Raw genomic sequence first — 13,295 nt, 5'->3', positions numbered from 1 at the left:
TACTTAACACCACCATCACCATACATAGGCATGCTGCACTTAACACCACCATCACCATATATAGGCAAGCTGCACTTAAAACCACCTTCATCATACATAAGCATGCTGCACATAACATCACCATCATCATACATAGGCATGCTGCACTTAACACCACTATCATCATACACAGACATGCTGCAATCATTCACTATCATCATCATCATCCATACACAGGCTTCATTCAGTCATCATTTGGTAAATATTAATTATGGACTCATAAAAATATATGTTATCATAATTGACATTATTGTTACGATCGTATACATTACCTTCCAAAGAGATTGTAGGTATACTCAAGAATAATAATAGAAAAACAGTAAACTAGCATTACACCACTATACCACTAAAGATAAATATCCCTATATTTGCATAGGCACATAATCAAAAACATGTCTTTTTTTTTATATCAATTTAATGGAAAGAGAGAGATGGACTAACATAGACAAAGCTACGGTATGTTAACACAGTATATGTGTTACAGTTTTCCCTGGTACAAAAATGAATTTGTGGTCAAAATGTAATGTAGAACTCTATACTGAAACTACTGAAGTTAAGAATAATTAGTAACTTTAATTGTAACAAGAAAATACTTGTCCATGTTGAATCTTCGAATTAAACTGTTAAACCCATTTCTTTCTACCTGAAGGAATTTCATTATTTTTCATAAAATATTTATAACTTGGACAAACGTATTGGAAAATCACCACAGATATACAATTTATATTTTTGTTTTCTCTTATACTAATTGCTAAAATTTCCATGCATAATATGAAGATGTTCAGTGTGATTGTATATTGTATAACTTGATAGCTTCAAGTTCTTTTTCTTATTTGTAAGCTCGACAGTATCAGTATCATCCCTATCCTCTACTTCCTGTATATATTTCTTGAGATTACTTTCTCCACTATTTCTGGTTTTGTCCAAATAAGATGAATAAGCAACTGATTTCCCCCTGATTGCCATCAAAAGCACCTCTAAAACCAACTGATCATTAACCGTAAATTGCAATTCTGAGTCTAAAACTTTTTAAATACAACACTGTATTATCTAAGTGGTAGACAGGAAGGCAATATCATCAATACAGGTCTTAACCATTTTCAGATATACCATATCCTGTAAAAGAGAATTGTTGAATTTCCAGAGACTGTTACCTTTCCTAAATTTATTGAATTTTGTACTGATTTTTGGGAATGAATAATCTGATTTATAACCAGGGTCTATGGAAGAACGTACAATACTAGGTAATAAACTATCTGCAAAAAGGAAAAACTCTAACCTTGCCTGTTTAATAGGATTATTCTTTCTCCAAGTATATCTTTTTGAATCTTCATGTTGTTATCAAAAAATATCTACTAATTTTCCATAATTCCCCCTTTTTTTCCCTTAGCTTTTGGATTATTAATAGTTTTTTACTTACTGTCACAATCAATCTCAGGTTTCAATACTAAATTAAAATCACCGCAAATAACAACATCATCATTTCCAACATCTTCAATAACTTCAGTTATATTACTGAAAAAAAACAGGTCTATCCTGATTAGGATCATAAGCCCCATTCACTTCTGTACATATTTTCATTTTCTCTCATAAAATAGGTGTCTTGAAGACAAAACATATCATAAGATTCACTTTTCATTAATTGAAAAACATCCTTTCATTTAAAACGATCTTGTAGACCCTGACAGTTTGCACTTAAATTTGTTATGAAATCAGTTGCAAGGACTGGAGGAGAAAAACCTAGCTGTCAAAAATGAAACCCAAACTTCTAACGTAGAGAGGTCTATGCCAGTCCATGATAAAGTGAATAAAATATAAAGAAGAGCAACAGAAAGAAAGGGAATAAATACCCAGAATAAAAGTTACTATACAGGTCCAAGTCAACAACAATTTAGCAACTCAGCATCCTTAAAAAAAGAAGTAGACTAGTGAGTGGGTTCGCAATTCCTGAAAAGTTAGAAATAACCAAGATCTGTGTGAAACAGCAAAGCCACGAGAAAAATTATTTAGATTTACAAAATTACCGGTAGACATAGTCCTTAGATAAAGCATAGGATAGACTTTCACCAAGCACCTACCGAAAACAGAAAAGTAGAATCTCATTCCGCAAAAAAAATCGGAACACTAATATTAAACAGAAAATTACCAGCGATATATATGTTAACTAGAATAGGCCTACACTCTAAAGTTAGAAAAACGGAAGTAGGTGTATAGTTTAAAAATAATAATAAAAGAGAAAAAATATGGTGTATTTTTAGTTGTGTATAAATAGTAAAACACGAGCAAATTAAATAAATACAAAAGAATACATTTATATATGAATGAACAGTACTTGTCTTAATGTCTTAATCAAAGTTTTCTCACATTAGTCTGATAAAGTGTTTTCATAAATGTTGGTTTAAAGAGAAGAAAACACGAGACATCTCAACTACCTTATTATTAGTCCTTAAATCCCAACATATCATGGAAAACACATTCATGCACAATACCACTTAACACTTCTAAATAATATGTAAAGTACAGTATGTAAAATTGAATCAAGACACGCTACTGTCTGGTGACCGGGCTATATTCCCGGAAGGGTCCATCACCGGTTGAGCAGCCAAATCCAACACTTACAGTTTTCTAGGCCCTTGGGGCAGAAACCAGACATTTATACAGAATTGATTCCCTTTCGCTCAAGAATGCTTCAAACCAAATTTGGTCAAAACCCAACCATTCCTACAGCAAGAGTAGGATTTTAAAGAATTCACAATAGTTTCCTTACAGGCTCTGCCCATCAGCCCTTGGAGGAAAGATCGACACCCAACTTTTTTTAACAAAATTTGTTCACCCAAGGATGCTTCAGACCAAAGGTGGGGTCAACATTTGGCCCCCACATAGATTTCTATGATTTTTTCGCCATATTTAGATACATGAAAATAACCTACAACAGCATAAATGATTGGTCATTATAACTACTTATAGTCATGCTGGACCTCCTTGTACAACACCAGGTTGAGAGACAAAGGTACCCTAACATAATGAGAAATTCTTGCTACATAAGACTTTTAAATGAAAATATTTATATACCAATCAAAGTACATAAAATATCCGTTATTTTGATACCACATATGTTATATTGGCATAAAAATGTAAGCATATTGATAACTTTGATTTTAAAAAACTGCAAAATTTTCACAAAATAAAGAATATATCAAAGTTTGTCAAGTTCATTTTGTACAGTTGCAATCTCAGTCTATATTTCATACTTCTTTAAAAACTTTCTACATATATATGCTGTCTATTGAATAAATTTTAAGTGATTTCAAAACAAGTGAAACATATTTTTAGCAATTTAATCATGCTTATTGCATAATTTGCAATAATCAAGATAAGATTTTTGTTGTTTTTTGTGGCAAATACTGCTATATTTACCAGTTTTGTGTAGTACCAAAGCACATTAAGTATTTTGTATTTCTTTTAAAATTAAATTCAGAAGGTATAACTGGACATGGTGTTTTATGCACTAGAAATTTATCCTCTAAAGAAAAACTGACAATTTAGTTTGTATTATAAAAAACTAAACGATTAAATAATCAGTATTACTGATAATATGTTATCGTCATTCCACTTTTCTTCGTTTATCATTAAACATAACAATATTGGATATAAATTAGTTAGATATTCTAATTAATAGTTAATAAATGGGGCCAGAAATGATAACCTTGTCTGACACCTGAATGTGCAAGTATGTTAATTTCCTGAAACATATAAAGGTATTAGTATAAAGTATTCATACTAGTTTTGTTAAGTATCTATAGACAATTACAAAGACTAAGTTACACTTATGTCAGGACATTCTGTATCAAATTCAAATTACTGCAAATCTCCTAACAAGTTTGCTAATAATCATGTCAGACGTGTGCATTGGTTGTGGTTGCAAAACCAGGTTGAAAAATTTATCTCAAGGAGCCCAAACTCAAGTAAGACATGTATATTTACCCCAGTATAACTGGCTGCACCATCTGCTGACTGCCGGGATCATTAGTATTACAGAAGAAAGCATATTATGTGGAAAGTGCTACAAGCGGTACCTCAAGCAAAGGCCATTGCAGTCTTAATTGTATGAACTTTCTGGTATGAGCACTCCAGATGACCAGGCGAATGATGCAGATGATGCTTCCACTGATTTCATGTCATCCAACCAACTACCACTAATCTCTGTTGAGAAATTATTTTATGTTGGCAGTTCACATAAAAGATGTGTCATATGTGGAAAAGAGGGCACTGGGCCTTGCACTATACCCCAGCGTGCCAGGACAGACTTGATATTTTTCCATTTTCCAGACTTCCAGAAATACGTCGGTCCAACGGACGTGACCGATAAATTTTTACGGACATGACCGATAAATTTTTACAAGGTCCGACGTTTTTTAAATACGGATCGGTCCGATTGTCTGGCATTTATAATCGCATGTACACAAAATGGTGTCGCAAAAGTATTAGGAAGGTGCCAAACCTGGGAAAAACGAAAATATACGGCAGTGGAGCGCACAGAAAAGAAAAACCAGTATGAAAAGAAGAGACCTGAGAGAAAATTTAATGAAAAATGGCAGCAGGGCCAAGAATGGTTGGTGTACAACTCAATGAAGGTGATAATGTGCTGCACGGACCATGCCAATTTTTACAGCGAGAAAATTACAACTGAAAAGAGTCTGAGAAATACAAACATGTTTATTCTTGGTTGCACAAATTTCAGGGCATCTACAGTTGAGGATCATGAGAAATCAAGAGTGCATATCCACATGCAAAATAAAACGAGAACTCCTGTGAAAAAAGTCCAGTCAGTTGCTGGCAGAGCCCTTAAAAACTGAAGCAGGCAGAAAAAAACAGAATAGTGAATTTGTTTTAAAATGCCCATGCAATAGCAAAAAATAATTGTCCCTTAACAGATCATATCTGGCTTTGTTATATTGACAGAGCCAAACAGATAGACATTGGCAGTCTCCCAACTAAAACTGCTGAAAACATGTAGATGCTCTCATCTGGGATCAACATTGCTGAATGACCTTGTGATTGTGAAACAGGAATCCACAAAAATTGTGGAGTTTAATTCAGATGATGCTATGGACACCTGGCTAGTAAATTTCCTGAAATAACTCATTTCAAATCAGTTGTAATAGATCACTTACATTATCATAAGAGTAGTGGATATAATTGTAATTACAAAAGAAGAGACAAAAATGAACCTACTGTTTTGATGTTATACTTTGAAGTTATTGTTAGGGTTGTTAGATTTTTTTTATATAATTCAACTTTCAGGTGATTAAATTACATGTACTTAATTTTGTACAATACTGATATTTTTAGGCTGGATCTGTGATGGGAAGAAGAACAACATACAGATGCAAGGAAAAGAAGGTGACTTTAGAATCACAACAATCTGTTGTCATTCAGTCTGAGTCTGATACTGAAGATGTCAAACAAAGATCAGGGTCACAAGACCCTCAAATTAGTCAAGAGTCAGATGACAGGAGGAGGATGTCATCAAGCCAACTGGTTTGAAGCTCAGTATCTCTGAGGCACAGGAAGAAGTTATTGAAGTGACAGAGTCTTCTTATATGTCCCTTGAAAGGGACATTAACATTCTGTGCGATAAAGATTCTGATCCAGATATTGAAGAAGAGTGCTTTGACTTTCAAGATGAACTATTAAACTTTATTAAGTTAATGAAATTCAGCAGAGAATAAATATGAATGTAGAAATAGTTTTGACAAGAATGTAAATGAAAAATTAAATAAACGTTTTCCTTTGTTTTTGTTTAATTTTGTTCGGTCCGACAGATTTTGTTTCGGTCCAACAGTTTAACAGGGTACACTGTATCTAACCGTACAGTCGCGTACATCGGAAGTGTGACAACTGTAAGGCGGCATCAGTTCATCGCAATGGCGTCCACTGGGGAAATTTCCGGAGAAAAAGGTAAGCTCTCTCTTATATCAAAGCTCAGTTTAGCATGTAAAGCTTAGAGTACATTCGTATATTTATACCAGTTAGTATGGCCAAGTGAAGAATTTTATTTCTGTTTCTTGTTGTAATAACTTAACAAAAATATTGCCAAAATCAGTTGCTTTTACTAGAAAGATCGAGCTTACTTCAAATTCAAACGTTTCTTCCTATACATCTAAAGCCAACATTAATCATTTGAACAACGTCCAATGTAGGATGAACATTCCTGCATTGGCAGACTAAAGCATTTTCTTCAGAAAGTTGTAAATATTTAGTTTGAGCACTTTTTCTCACGCATGTCAGACGTGAACGACTGTATCGTTCGTTGCTGAATCACTGTACCGTCATTGTTGATGAATGTAGAAACGACTGTACCGTTCGTGTTTAGTACACGCAATTGGAATGTATACCATTTTATGTTTATAGGGCCTATTGAAAATATCACAAACCACAATAAGTAACATCATGATAGGAAACGGTTATTGTATTGACGAATTCAAACTACTGCGTCTTCTCCAGCTGTGGTTTTTCTGAAATTATAGATCACTGTGTGATACGACACCCTTCAAACGAACTAAATATCAAAAAGCTAACTTTTCTGTCTGAGGCAAACAAAGCAAGGGCGTGGCAATCCAAAAATTTCAAAGTAATACCGGAAGATATCCGACGCCAAGACTCATTCATCTATGTTGAAGACAACGATAGAGAAACGATAAAAATTTCTAAGCTCAGCATACCAAGTCTGTTGTTCAGTCCCGTTTGTAAGAAGGTAAAGCTTGCAACATCCACACACCTGTGAAGAAATCTTTGTCCCAAAATGTTTGTAGTGACAATGAAGAACCCCAAAGTTTAGTTGTAACTAAATATTGATGACTCTAGTAACAAAAAATCCCATATTGACCATGAAAAAGAAGAGGCAGATGACTTTGATATATCTATTGGAATGCTTAATCTCTCTATCAGTGATACTGAAAAGGACAGAGAAGATACTGAAAAGGACAAAGAAGAAAACGAAGACGGAAATAACACAGACGAACTCAAAGAACTTTGTAATCTCCTCCCGAAAGTATTAGAGAATCTTAAAAAATGTTGAAATAGTTGTTGGATGAATTGAATTTCTTTTAATAATCATTACGTATACACAACTTTGTTACTTCTGAAGAATTGCATTGTTTTATTTCGATTTCAAATCAATTTTATTTGTCGTGCAATAGTTATTGCTTCGGGAATGACGAAATGAGTAGGGGATTCTATCAATACTTGAAAACTAACCTAACCCTCAGCCTCACACTAACCTTAATACCAAAGCAAATTTAGCCTCACACTAACCTTAATACCAAAGCAAATTTAGGGTTAATTAAATGGTTATAGACCCTAAAATAGATGTCTATATGTCTTGCTCTAGACATTTTTTAATAATAAATATTAGAATCTCCTAAAGTAAATCAACACTAACAAAATTATTATCGTCCTCAAACCCATTTGATAATTGTATCCCCGAAAACAGTAAAACCACATAGAACCGCAAGAAACATATATTTGACGAAGTAAACATCACTTACCACATCATTATTATATAAACAATATGAACTATTCCATTGCGATGGACTGTGCAAATCAGCAAATGACGATACAGACCATAAAAATATTTTTGCTACGAACGATACAGAATGTTGTTGTGTAGTGCATCTGTTTCATCCTTAATAACTTCGTTATAAGGTCAAACAAATCAGAGTTCTATATACCTACGAACAGCCAATACCATAAACATCAAGTGGCGGAAATCATTCAGAGTGCAAATAGTCGTATTAAATCAAAACAATCACTTTCATCTAGAGGAACAGTGAAAACCACAAGTAAACAAAGTGATGCCGAGGGGGAAACATCGTAAAATAGGCTTGTGTAGGGGTGCGTGAGCTTAACAGAAAATGCGAATGTAGTCACACATCTATTGTGATCACCCCTCGCCAGTTGTTGATAGCAGATTTTGGGAAATTATTGGATTACTTACACTTTCTTGCCAGACAGTCGCCTCGTGTGCTGGTTAGCGACGAACTGATGCAGCCTTACAGTTGTCACACTTGCGATGTACGCGACTGTACAGTTAGATACAGTGGGGTATGTCAGACCAAATGTCAGACACCTTTTTTGAACTTTCGGGAAGTCTGTTTTCTATGGTGTTACCCTGATGCTCATGTTTGCAATGACCATGTAAATGGTGACTTTCTGAACCCTTCTTTGCCACTAGATCTGCAAGCAAGGGAATCGTTAGCTCTTCATCTTCAAGAAAGAGCTAATCAGGTTATCAATGACCTTCTTGAACTTAGCCAGCAACAAAGGTATAGATGTAGACCATTTCAGAAATGAAGAATTCAATGCATGGACTGGTTACACACTTGAACAAATGCAGAAAACTTATAGCATTTGCTCCTCACACATTAATAGAGGATCATGTTCCTCTACATTCCATGCTTTGTTTCTTTTCTGGGTTAAATTCAATGACCAATATTTCATGGTCTCAACTTGAGTGTCTTGTGTGGTCCAACAATAAAACAATATGTGTCTCACACATTTCATAGTGTCTTAATAGCCTTGAGCCAGACCATTGTGCCCCGTTTCCTTGGTCCAAGACACATTACCTGCGAGGATGCTAAGTGCCACAACGCTGTCTTTACAAGATGTTTCTACGGGGACAAAGTAACTGTAATCCTTGATGGTACCTATATTTATGTTCAAAAAAGTGCTGATCACCCATTCAAAGTTCCTCATACTGTGGGCAAAAGAAGTGAAACTATGTTAAATTCATGAGCATTGTCTTTCCAGATGGTTATGTACTAGACACTATTGGGCCTTTTTATGGCAATAAAATGATGCAAATATCTTGACAAAAATTCTTGGAACAGTTGAGAACCTGACTCAGTGAAGATGATAATGTGATTGTTGAGCGGGGGTTTAGGGATGTGTTGGAACTGCTGCCTTCCTATCTTCTGTCAGGTCAGACACAGCATGATACACTTACTGCCAACGAGGACCGCCAGTGTACTAAGTAAAGATGGGTTGTGGAGAGCTACCATGGTCGACTGAAATAGTGGACACTGTTCAGAGAACAACTCAGCTCAAACTACTTCCTTAGTGTCATAGAGGAACTGGTTAAAGTAGCTACTGCTTCCTTGAATGCTGTACGTGGACCAATTTATGTGTCCACACCAGAGAGGGACTTGAGGGACCGTCACCTTGCAGAGTGAATGCAATCTCATTTAGCGCTGCCCAACACCTTGGCCTCAAGGATTGAAGATGAACTTGACCTTTCTAGGCACAACAAGGCCAACTGGGTGAAACTTTATGCCTGTTCAAAAGAGTTTCCAGTACGGGATATGGAATATTTAGAAACAATAGCCTGCAGATCATACCAGTTGAAAGTAGCACCCAGATATATTGCTGAGCATCTGATTCCTGCTGAAGACTTTAAAGTTTGGGTCTATCAGCACAATGAAAGTCTTCTCTGAGGCCAAATCCATTCAAGACACAAATCCCAGTCAAAGTACAATGTTTGGATTGCGTTTGGCAGAAATTATCAAGATAACCATGTCAAAGATTACTATTGTGTCTGTACAGCTGGCAAGCGGACTGTTGGAATGTGTCCACATGTTGCGTGCATTTTGTATTTCTTGGGCCATGTTCAGCATCAAGATCAAACTTACCCAGTCCATGCAACACTCAAGTTCAAACAAGCAATCACTTGAGCAAATCTGCTATACTAAAACTGTGCTTGAAACTGCAGTTGGTCTATCTCTTATTAACTTCTCAAAGTGCCACAAATTATGGATCAGAACTGACAAAGGCAAAACCCATCACTATTACTGTACATAATCTTTGTACAGATTTGTATAAAGCTACAAACTAAATCTTCAAATTGTGAAACTTGCACAAAAATGTCTTAAGTTATTTTAACAAATTTTATTTGTGTGACCTTGAACAGAGGTCAAGTTCAGCAATGTTAACCAAGCTGATACAAATTGACATGATCAACCACCCTGTCAAATAGCAAGACCTACAGACTTTTGGTTACTATGTAACGAAAATGAAAAAAAAAAAAAAAAAAAAGTGTTTCTTGGTTTTTTTAAACAAATGTGTAAAATGACAAATTTACTGGTTTTCATTTTTTCCAAGAATCCTCCTTTTGAAAGATATCATCTGTGGCCAACTTTTAAGCAAGTATGAACAAGAGTTCCACAAGCATTACAAAAAAGGCTCATCCTAAGTTGAGCAACCATAACTGGATGAATTTCAGCAGATAATATTGGTTTATAAGTTGTACAATTGATTTCCAAGATTATCTACTGAATTTCTATAACGTTAACAGTGCCTGTGAAAAAACTGCTAAGACGATTTGTAGCAAAGGATATTTTTGATTCGTAGGAAGGATTAATGACAACTCTTAAACTGACATTGACGATTGGTAGAAAGGTTTCATTCATAGGAAGGCTAATTGATGATACTAAAGTTTACAGACTATTTATAAACATTACAAGTTCACTGACATTTCGTAATAAAAGTTCACTGACAATTCATTGGAAGGTTTATGGATGATTTGCAGGAATGTTTATAATGATATTTACTAAAGTTTACAGACTATTCATAAATATTGTCAGTTCACTGACATTTCGTTATAAAAGTTCACTACGAATTCATAGGAAGGTTTATTGCCATAATTTGTAGGATTGGGTTGAAAATCATGGATTAATCACCTTTTGTGGAATTAGGGAAATTGTCCAGTGCAGTATCACATATAGTAAAATCGAGAATTGAGATAACATGGCCATGTAATGGTATGTTGAGTGGAAGTAAAATTGTAAGGATTACTTTACCATGTTAAAGTGCCATACAAATAATCTTGTGATCAGAGTAGAAGGTTTCTATCACACCTGTAAGAAGTTTATTAACAGTATTGGAAAACATCAAGTCAATGGTTGTACCAAAGTCTGTGGTAGATTCTGTTATGAGTTGTCAACAATCTATCTTTGAAGTAAGCGATTGAAGTTGTTTTTGGTTAGCAGACTTCTTGCTTAAATCAACTTTGAAGTCTCCCATTATGACAGTTTCACAGCCCTGTAGATACTTCCAAAGTTACCCAGCTTCCATGACAATAAAACTGCCTCAATGAATTCCATTTCATTGTTATTACGTAAGTTAATGAGCAGAAACCTTTATTGTAATAAACTTTCATATGAAGTTTCAAATTAATAAATGAAAAATTACTTAAGTTGTTCAGGGGAAACCTATTTTGCAAATGTACCAAGGCCCATAACTCTATAAATAATGGGTGAAAAATTTTGGTTATCAAACTTGATCTGGCCTTTTTAGTAATCAATCTTCATGTGAAGTTTCCAATTAATCAGTAAAACATTTCACGAGTTATCGATATATATGCGGCCGCCCACCTGCGTGAAAACATAATACGTCCCGTCTTTCAACGGGCGTATCGAATTAGACTGGTTTTGGAAGTATGAAAATTGAAGTGTCCAAAACAGTAATGGCTTTTTACATGATTTTTGGCTGCATTTTTCAACATTAAAGAAACATATTCAAATATCATGTTGTCCATTCCTGGACATAAACAAAATGGTTATATTCACTTTCCTTAAATTGCATGAGGTTTTACTCATATATAACATACTGGTTATAAACTATTCCCATTAGATGTTTATGCAAATTGAGAAAATCTCCAATATATAATGTTATGATGGGAAAAGACAAGATTCATAACTGCGTGTGTTGCTTCCCTGTCGAAATCAATGGCTTCGCCAATTTTGTGATAGATTTACAAGGACTTCTGGGGGAAAATGACCATTAGTGATAGCATAGTGTGCTGTTTGCACATTATCATGTTTACAAAAGTGTTCGCCGTTATCTACATATTATCGTTAGAAATGTAGAAGTAGTGAGTTCATTGTACTTCCGCCCTGTTAAACCATTGGGTCTGTCATGCGTTGTCAGAGTTCTGTTACGTCGCCGCCATGTTTGTTTTACTAGGGATATTCCAGTTTGGGGATTCCCTTGCACTTTTATTATTTAGACGGCTCTGATTGGTTAATATTTTAGACACTTGTCACCACACCTGTACATTACTATACCTACTCCGGTGACAGGTCGCACGTGTAATTCATGGCATACTATTAAATTTAGCTATATAGCAGAGTGTTCGGGTGGTATTAGTCAGTCTGGCAGTAGCTTTCATGTAGCTGGTCAGCTCTCTTTCTCCCTAGAAAGACAGATACAGCCACTATGTCAGACTTTCTGGACATCGGGGTAGAGGAGGCAGAGATGGACATTTTGGATGGTGACCTCGAGGACAGACCTGTATGGGCCAATGAGGGGATGGGGTGCCCTGTTGCCGCATGTGGGGATAGAATTTACTATCGCTATAACCAGCTAGCGAGACACTGGGCCTTAACCCATCTGAGGCACACCGACCTGTTCCACTGCCCCTTGTGCTCCTTCACGAACACAAGGAGGAATCAGGTCAGGAGGCATCTGAGCAATAGGCACCACAGGACACCTGCAGAGGCCATGTCTCTGTTTTGTCAGCACCAGGCGGGAGTGACCCAGGAGAACTCACGGTATGTCAGCCCTGGTTCCCAGCGTATGCCACGTCGGGGAGTCACTTCGACCCAGGAAGATAGGAGGAGGGCAGCACAGGAAGCCAGGGAGGCATTAGTCAGTGCCACCGCTCCGTCCGAGTGCCCTGGAGCCAGGCACATCACGGTAGCCAGGGATCAGGAGGTGACAGAGGGAGGAATTCTGCAGGACAGCCATCGTTGGCACAGGAACAGAAGTGCCGGAAATCCTTACCAGCCAGGACCAGATGTAGATTTTTCTATTTTTGAGGAGGATTAGAGACAGTTCCGTGTTGTTCAAATGAACCTTTTTTTTTCAATTATACTTTGGTTTAGAGGGGGGGTGGACTTATTATCACTTCTTAATTGTATATATTCATTGTAAATTTTTCAATTCACATGTATTTTTGTTTTTTTTTTCCCATTTATATTGATTTAAGGAGTCCATGTCTATGCATGCCATCGATTACAGATTGTATTCTTGAGCTGGGGAGTGCTGTGTGAATATTTTGTTCGGAATCAGGTGATTTCGGATAGGTGTTGTTTCTCATGAGGTGTTACTTTAGTGTAAGCAGCCTAATACTTAAGTATTTGGGGCTGAACACAGTTCACCTGCTGTGTTTAACATCACATGTAATTCAATGTCAGGGT

This window comes from Ylistrum balloti, unplaced genomic scaffold (genome assembly GCF_031769215.1).
Source record: "Ylistrum balloti isolate Yb309-2 unplaced genomic scaffold, AGI_CSIRO_Ybal_v1 Utg370122, whole genome shotgun sequence".
NCBI classification, from domain to species: Eukaryota; Metazoa; Mollusca; class Bivalvia; order Pectinida; family Pectinidae; genus Ylistrum; species Ylistrum balloti.
The sequence above is the reverse complement of the archived record's forward strand: the minus strand, read 5'-3'. Positions refer to the sequence as shown.